The sequence below is a fragment of the Coenobita brevimanus genome, chromosome 21 (genome assembly GCF_032717465.1).
Source record: "Coenobita brevimanus isolate Jiangsu-jjx chromosome 21, ASM3271746v2, whole genome shotgun sequence".
NCBI classification, from domain to species: domain Eukaryota; kingdom Metazoa; phylum Arthropoda; class Malacostraca; order Decapoda; family Coenobitidae; genus Coenobita; species Coenobita brevimanus.
Window position 1 is genome coordinate 18,086,234 of NC_136974.1, and position 6,793 is coordinate 18,093,026.

The following is a 6,793-nucleotide window of genomic DNA, read 5'->3' on the forward strand; positions in this document are numbered from 1 at the left end:
GTGTTTCATTCCATATTTTTTGTTAGATACTGTTATTTTTTCATAAAGTAAGCTAATTCCATGTAAGCAATTGGTACAGGTAGTATGTTCTTAAGAGGTGTGTCGCTTATTACAATAAACAAGACATTAAAATAGACGAGAATATGGAAATGACACAGTTCCAAGCATATTACCTGTTTTTACAGACAAAAGCGTAATGAACCATACCATAGTGCCTAAATCAAAGGAAATAAATAGTTTGCCCTCAAACACGTGTCCATGCGTGGTTTCTCGTCCATTTTCTAGTAGTTGCTTGAGATTCGGCGAGTTGGCAGCATACTTCGAAATTTTGATGACGAGTAAGACATCCTCATGGCTATATTCGTTAGTCGGATTGTAAGGAATGTTCATGTATGGCGCTGTATGATGGTTTGTCTATTGGCATGTTTGTTCTCAATGATCAGCCCAAGAGATCAAAGTTAAGAACCCTTAGCTGGCGTTTAGCGTTGCTAATGTCCAGGTACAGTCTAGGACTAAAGAACTCAGACCTAGTAAATTTGTCAGTCGAGATGACACCTCATTCGTTGCTTAGAAAGGAGCTGTGTTAAAAAGGGTGAGGAGAGTGAGTGAGTTAGGGAAGGGTTGGGGATGAGGGGGGGGGGGAGTCAGTGGGTGGAGTGTTGGAGTTTGTGTACGCTGGTTCAAACTTGTGTGTCGCCAAAGCTGTGAAGTTAAATATTACTGAGGCGAGTTTTGGTGCACAGAATAATTTAGCCAGAGCCCGCAGTTGAATATTACGAAAAATAATTACTTAATAACAAGCAGCATTGAGAAAAATTGTATGATGTTTTAATTTCATATGGTAGGGCTTGCCCGTGACGAGAGAAACCGTGTGAAGGAAGAAGGACGGTGCTATTAATGGTTTGGACTTTCGTATTTCAGCCCCTCTAACGATTATTGCAATTATATATTTCGCTACTGACGTTCTAGTGTATGTATCCCTCTGTTAATCTCTCTTTATCCAGTTAATCATTTGTGCTTTTAAGTAAGATTACTTATACTACATCAGATAAACTGACGTAGGCTATACTTCTTTGCTGAGAAGTGTTTTGCTCTTTTGGGTGGTACGAATATCACTGTGAATGATACTTCGGTTGGCATTAATGAGAACATCGTTATCTGTAAAGACCCCTTCACGCGGTCACCGTTTACTTGTATTATTACCGTAGACTGTCAATGTTACAATTACAAACGGCCACAAACTGGTATGATCAAAACATCTCAGGCATTGCTACCATTTTACGTGTCTGTTAATGCTTATTTGCATCGGTTTCAATTTTGTTTCACCGAGTGATTCGCAATCATATTGATTCGCTGAAAACAGAAATCTGATCTGCTCTATTCAAGCGGACACCAAATGATTTTTTCAGCGTAGGAGTGGTTTCTTGCAATGCAAAGATAACGACTACTAGCAAGTAAGCCCCGTCTCCCGCTAGATCACCCGGGGAACATCTCCCAACCACCTTATTTTCCCCCATGGATCTATTACCATCCCAGTGACACAGTTTCATCCATAAACCTATGCTCCGGCGCAGTTTCCTCCCATGGAACCAATTTCTCCTTGGATCTATTTTTGCTAGGACTTTTTTTTTTTTTCATGGTCCCATATACCCCATTGACTTGTTTCTGCCCTGTGAACATGTTTTCTTCCATGGACATTTATCCTTTTCTACTCAAGGAACTTATTTTTCCCTATGCATCTATATTACCCATGAATTTTTCCGCCTTACCTACTTTTCTTCATCAATGTTTGCTCCTCTAGATCTATTTTCCACTCTAAACCTATTTTTCATACATGGCACTATTTTCCCTCGATTGAGCAATGTTCCCCATGGAATTATAATACCCATGAAACTCTTTTCCCTGCCTGGACCTATATTCTCTACGGACCTGTTATCACCATGGGCCTATTTTCTCCCCATGACAACACGCTAAATCCTCACACTGTCTTATTTTTTCACAAGGACCCCTTTCCTCCATGGACCTGTTAATACATGGGTCCACGTTTCACTTGAGCCCACTTCCTCCAAGGACATATCCCACGGACCTATTTTCCCTCATGGTCTTAATCTATTTACGGACCTTCTTATTGTATAGATATATTCCACAGTGAAACTATTTTACCCTGTCAACCCATCCACCAATCCACCAACTAATCTACCCACAAACCTACTCCCTCGTCCATGTCTAGTTAGCTCGTCACCTTGCTTGTTTTCTGGATAGCAGTACACCCACCCACCTACCAACCCACAGCCCCCACCCATGCTACCCAGGTGCCCAACCCACTCACTACTTCACCTTGCCCATCCGCCCACGCGCTCACCCAACCCTCTCCACAAATCCACCGACCCCACCCTGCCCACCCACCACACCCACTTCATCCACTCACCCCACTTCATCCACCACATCTACCCACTCCCATCACCTGCTTACCCATCCTGCCCATCCACAATACTCACCCTAATCACCCACCCCACGCATCCGCCAACCAACTTACCCACCCAGCTACCAAGTCTGGACCATCACATGAACACCTGCAACTTCGTATACACGCACACACACACACACACACACACACACACACACACACATACGGGGGAGGGGAAGGGGAAGCTGCTCTTGTAGAATAGATTGCAGTACTTCAAACCACACCACCAAACCAACCTTACCACCGCCAACCACTGATTACACAAGAAGTTCAACGATTCGTGGCAGCTAAATTAAAACTTCATTATCTTTGTTTATATTAATCATACTAACATCCATCTTGGTTCACGCTCTTCTAAAAGAGTTGTACTTCACGATTCTTTAATCAAAACAAACTCTTTTCACCCATATCATGTTTAAAAACTCGAAAGGAACAACTTGGTGCACGAATATTTGACGATTGGGTTCTGATAAATATTATCTGTCCTTCAAATTCTTTCAGCTCAAAAATTAATCGGAGTATTTCATATGTTTGCTGCGTCCTCTTTCACGTGCCTTTCTATTTCCATAGCTACTACAAGCATGTTTATACATTAAAAAAAAAAATGTGGTAGAGCGTGCTCGGGAAAACAGTGGCCTCTCACATTTATTACATATACTGTACTCTTTTGTGGTAGGTGGTGCTAACCATCATCCACGCATTTGATGTATGGATAATTTATTCTTTCTTTCCCATTTTTCGTTCCTTGTTGGTGTCTGCCCACCACTATATCAATTTATCCAATCCTTCCTGTCACTTTATGTTTACTTTGTTTCCACCTTAGGTGGCTCTACACTGAGTGACAAACCTAATGGAATCTTGTAACCCAGCAAATCATTTACAACGCTGGGTGGTAACCGGAGAGACAAATAACGGATTGATGTGGGTCATATTGTGGTCGCATTTATCCGAGAACCAAGCCTCTGTACTTATCCCCACTCCTCGCTGTGGGAAGGCGATTTCTACCACAAGGAAACAAAGGTTCATTGCACGCGATGGCCTTGAAGGGGCAGTTGTTTGCCTGCGTTTGATGGGTCTGCGCGGCCACACAGTCCGGAGTTACTCAACAGCAACAACACATAATCTTTGAATTTTTGTCTTTTCTAATTCGATATCTAAAGGCAGACAAACACACTAAAATATATTTTAGCGTGCGCTGTAGCGCCAAACATTGTTAATGTCACTTACCTGAGAGGGTGCTACTGTAGTATCTGCTGTGTGCCCTTTGTGATACAGGTGTAGCTGGTATTACTTCAACACACTTCATTATCTATCTGCAATATGCAAGACGATGTTATTCCCCTAATCAATCTATCTATCTATCTACTAGTCTATTTCTAAATCTATATCCATCTCTTTCTATCTATCTCTCTATCTACATGGAGAGAGAGAGAGAGAGAGAGAGAGAGTGTTGTATACTCTTGCCAGTCTATCTTGACCGAGGATTGTCTTGTCTCAACATTTTGAATGCTGAGCTGTAATACGATAATAAAACTAAAATATGGTAGTAATCTGAAAAAAACTGCCATGGAAAGTTACTACAGCCTTGAAATTACGTGAAACGCCTGCAAATTAAGGTGGATAGTCGGTAGTTATGATATCTTTTATGCATATACAGTAGGGATAGTGTGACGTCAACATATTCCACACGAACACGATAAACTTTTGACTTCAGATTATGGTCGCTTGGCTCGGAGTTCCGCAGTGAAGCTGTGAAATAGACGAGGTGGTATTTCCTGCAGCCCAAACTTTTCCATTCATTGTCCGCTCCAGACTAAAGACGATAATATCTGTGACCTCCATCTGTATCATCATCTGTGGATGCCACTCGACCTGTGACCTTGACCTTCGACTGATTTTTCACAGAATCGACCTACCTCATTTCTAATTGCGCCTCATACTTGCCACCAACTTTAGTTCAGATCGTGGGAAAAATTCTTGACCCTGCCACGATGCCTGGCTTTCGACCGATTATTCTTCAGTTTGAATCCCGTCGTCCTTGCATTACCTTAGCCCCATCCATCATGTTTGGTACTAAACATATCAGAAGTCTGTGTCAGTAAGTTGACCTTGCCAGATGACAGTAAAATTTGAAATGTCTAAGTGATCTTGACCTCTGATTGATTGTTATAAAAATCAAAGCCCATCATTCTTTCATTACCATGAGCCCTTCCACCAACTCTGGCCTAAGTCAAATAATAACTGCATACGTCAACCTTGCCATGTAACCTTCACCATTGATGTACCGTTCTCAAAATCATTATGTCAGCCCTCCTGAGTGAGCTTCAGTCCTTCCACCAACAATGGTCGAAATCAGATATAACATTTTTGACACTTGCTTCGCGCGCGCACACACACACACACACACACACATACACAATCATAAACACACAGAAACACTTACACACATACAGGCACAAGCACACACAAACGCTCGTGCTCGCTGAACAATTCTTAACATTCGCGTTGCCATAAGAAGAACAGGTTTAATACTGTTATTTAATTGGTAATAACTGTCGATATATACATCTATTTATCCATCCATCTCATAAAATATATATATATATATATATATATATATATATATATATATATATATAAAATCATCTCATCAGCCGTTTGAGTGTCCACTGCAGGACCGGCCTATCCCGACCGAAGTGGAGATGATACAGCCAATGTATCTCTACCAAGTGGTTTAGGCTGTCTAGTAGTGATCGTATATACTGTAGGGTGAGAAGGGCTTGTAAGTGTAATTGTAGTGTTGGAGTGGCTTTGGATGTGTGTAGCCTGTGAACCAAGTGTAATCGGCCCGTACAAGCCGACTGCGTGCAAGCATACTTTATAGTATGCGACACTGGTTCCACCATAGCAACCCTTGTGTCTGCCAACGCAGTACATGGCCTGAAGAACGCTCCCAAAGTTTATGACCCTGGCGGGGCGCGAACCCTCGTTCTTCAGTGTACGAGAACGCACACTTTACCACTGTGCCACAGAGGCTATATATATATATATATATATATATATATATATATATATATATATATATATATATATATATATATATATAACCTTTTTGATATGAAGGAACATGAATGACTAAGTAGAAATTTCACTTATATGGAAGGTGACTTGTAAAACAATGATACTCAAAAGCATCGTTTTATATACCTTAATAGCCAGTTTAATCTTAACGTCTCAAGATGTAGGCAGAGGTTAAAGTGCACAGTGTAAACTATGCTTCATTGATGCTTGTCTGTCAGGAAGAGCAAGCTACCCATATCAAACTAACACATGTTAAGAGATCTGGAAAGACGGGATATCTCTTTTACTGCTGGTTTATGGCGTCAACATTTTTTTTTTTTAACATGTTAAACTTACGGTAGACAACGGTATCCGATATACACGAACATCAGACAATCGCCAATCCGACAAGTTGGATTTGACTCGCGGATGTTGGGTTAAAAATCCAAAGCTCCATCATAGCACCACGCCTATCTTATTGCAGCATTTTGCCATGTTGTTCTATATCTGATGTATGGAAAGTTTTGAACGCTCTATCCGAGAATCGAACCCGCGACTACTAGTTACGAGCCAGGCACCATGTCGCTGCACCACGATGTGATAAAAACCAATCCTTCTGATTTCTGTGCGTGATTCCTGTCGACAAGTCCCAACTCTGATTCCCAGCTAGAATGCTAAAACTTTCCACAGTGTTCGCAAGTGTAATGTGTGTTTCTCCAGTATGTCACAAATATATGATTCATAAATTTAATTGTTGTAGTGAGCAAAGCGAGTGAAATCTGTACGAATGTGTCTCGTTTCGACAGAACTATGTCCAACACTAAATGTGTTGCCATAACATTCGGGAAACAGAGAGAGAGAGAGAGAGAGAGAGTCAGACACAGGCAGACACCGACAAACATACACAGAGACAAAACACACACACACACACACACACACACACACACACACACACACACACACACACACACACACACACACACACACAAGTATAATGACAGATAGATAAACAGGAAGGCAGAAAGACACAGAAAGATACAAACAGACAAACAGACAGGTTGGCAAGCAGACAGATACACAGAAAGATACAGACAGACGACAGACAAATAAACAGACAGCCAGACATACACAAACATAAAAACAAACACTGATAGACAGGCAAACACAGACAGACCGGCAAACATTGACAGACAGACAGACAGACAGACAGACACAAAAACACACAAAACAGACACACAGAAACACGACCAAAAAGATACACATAGA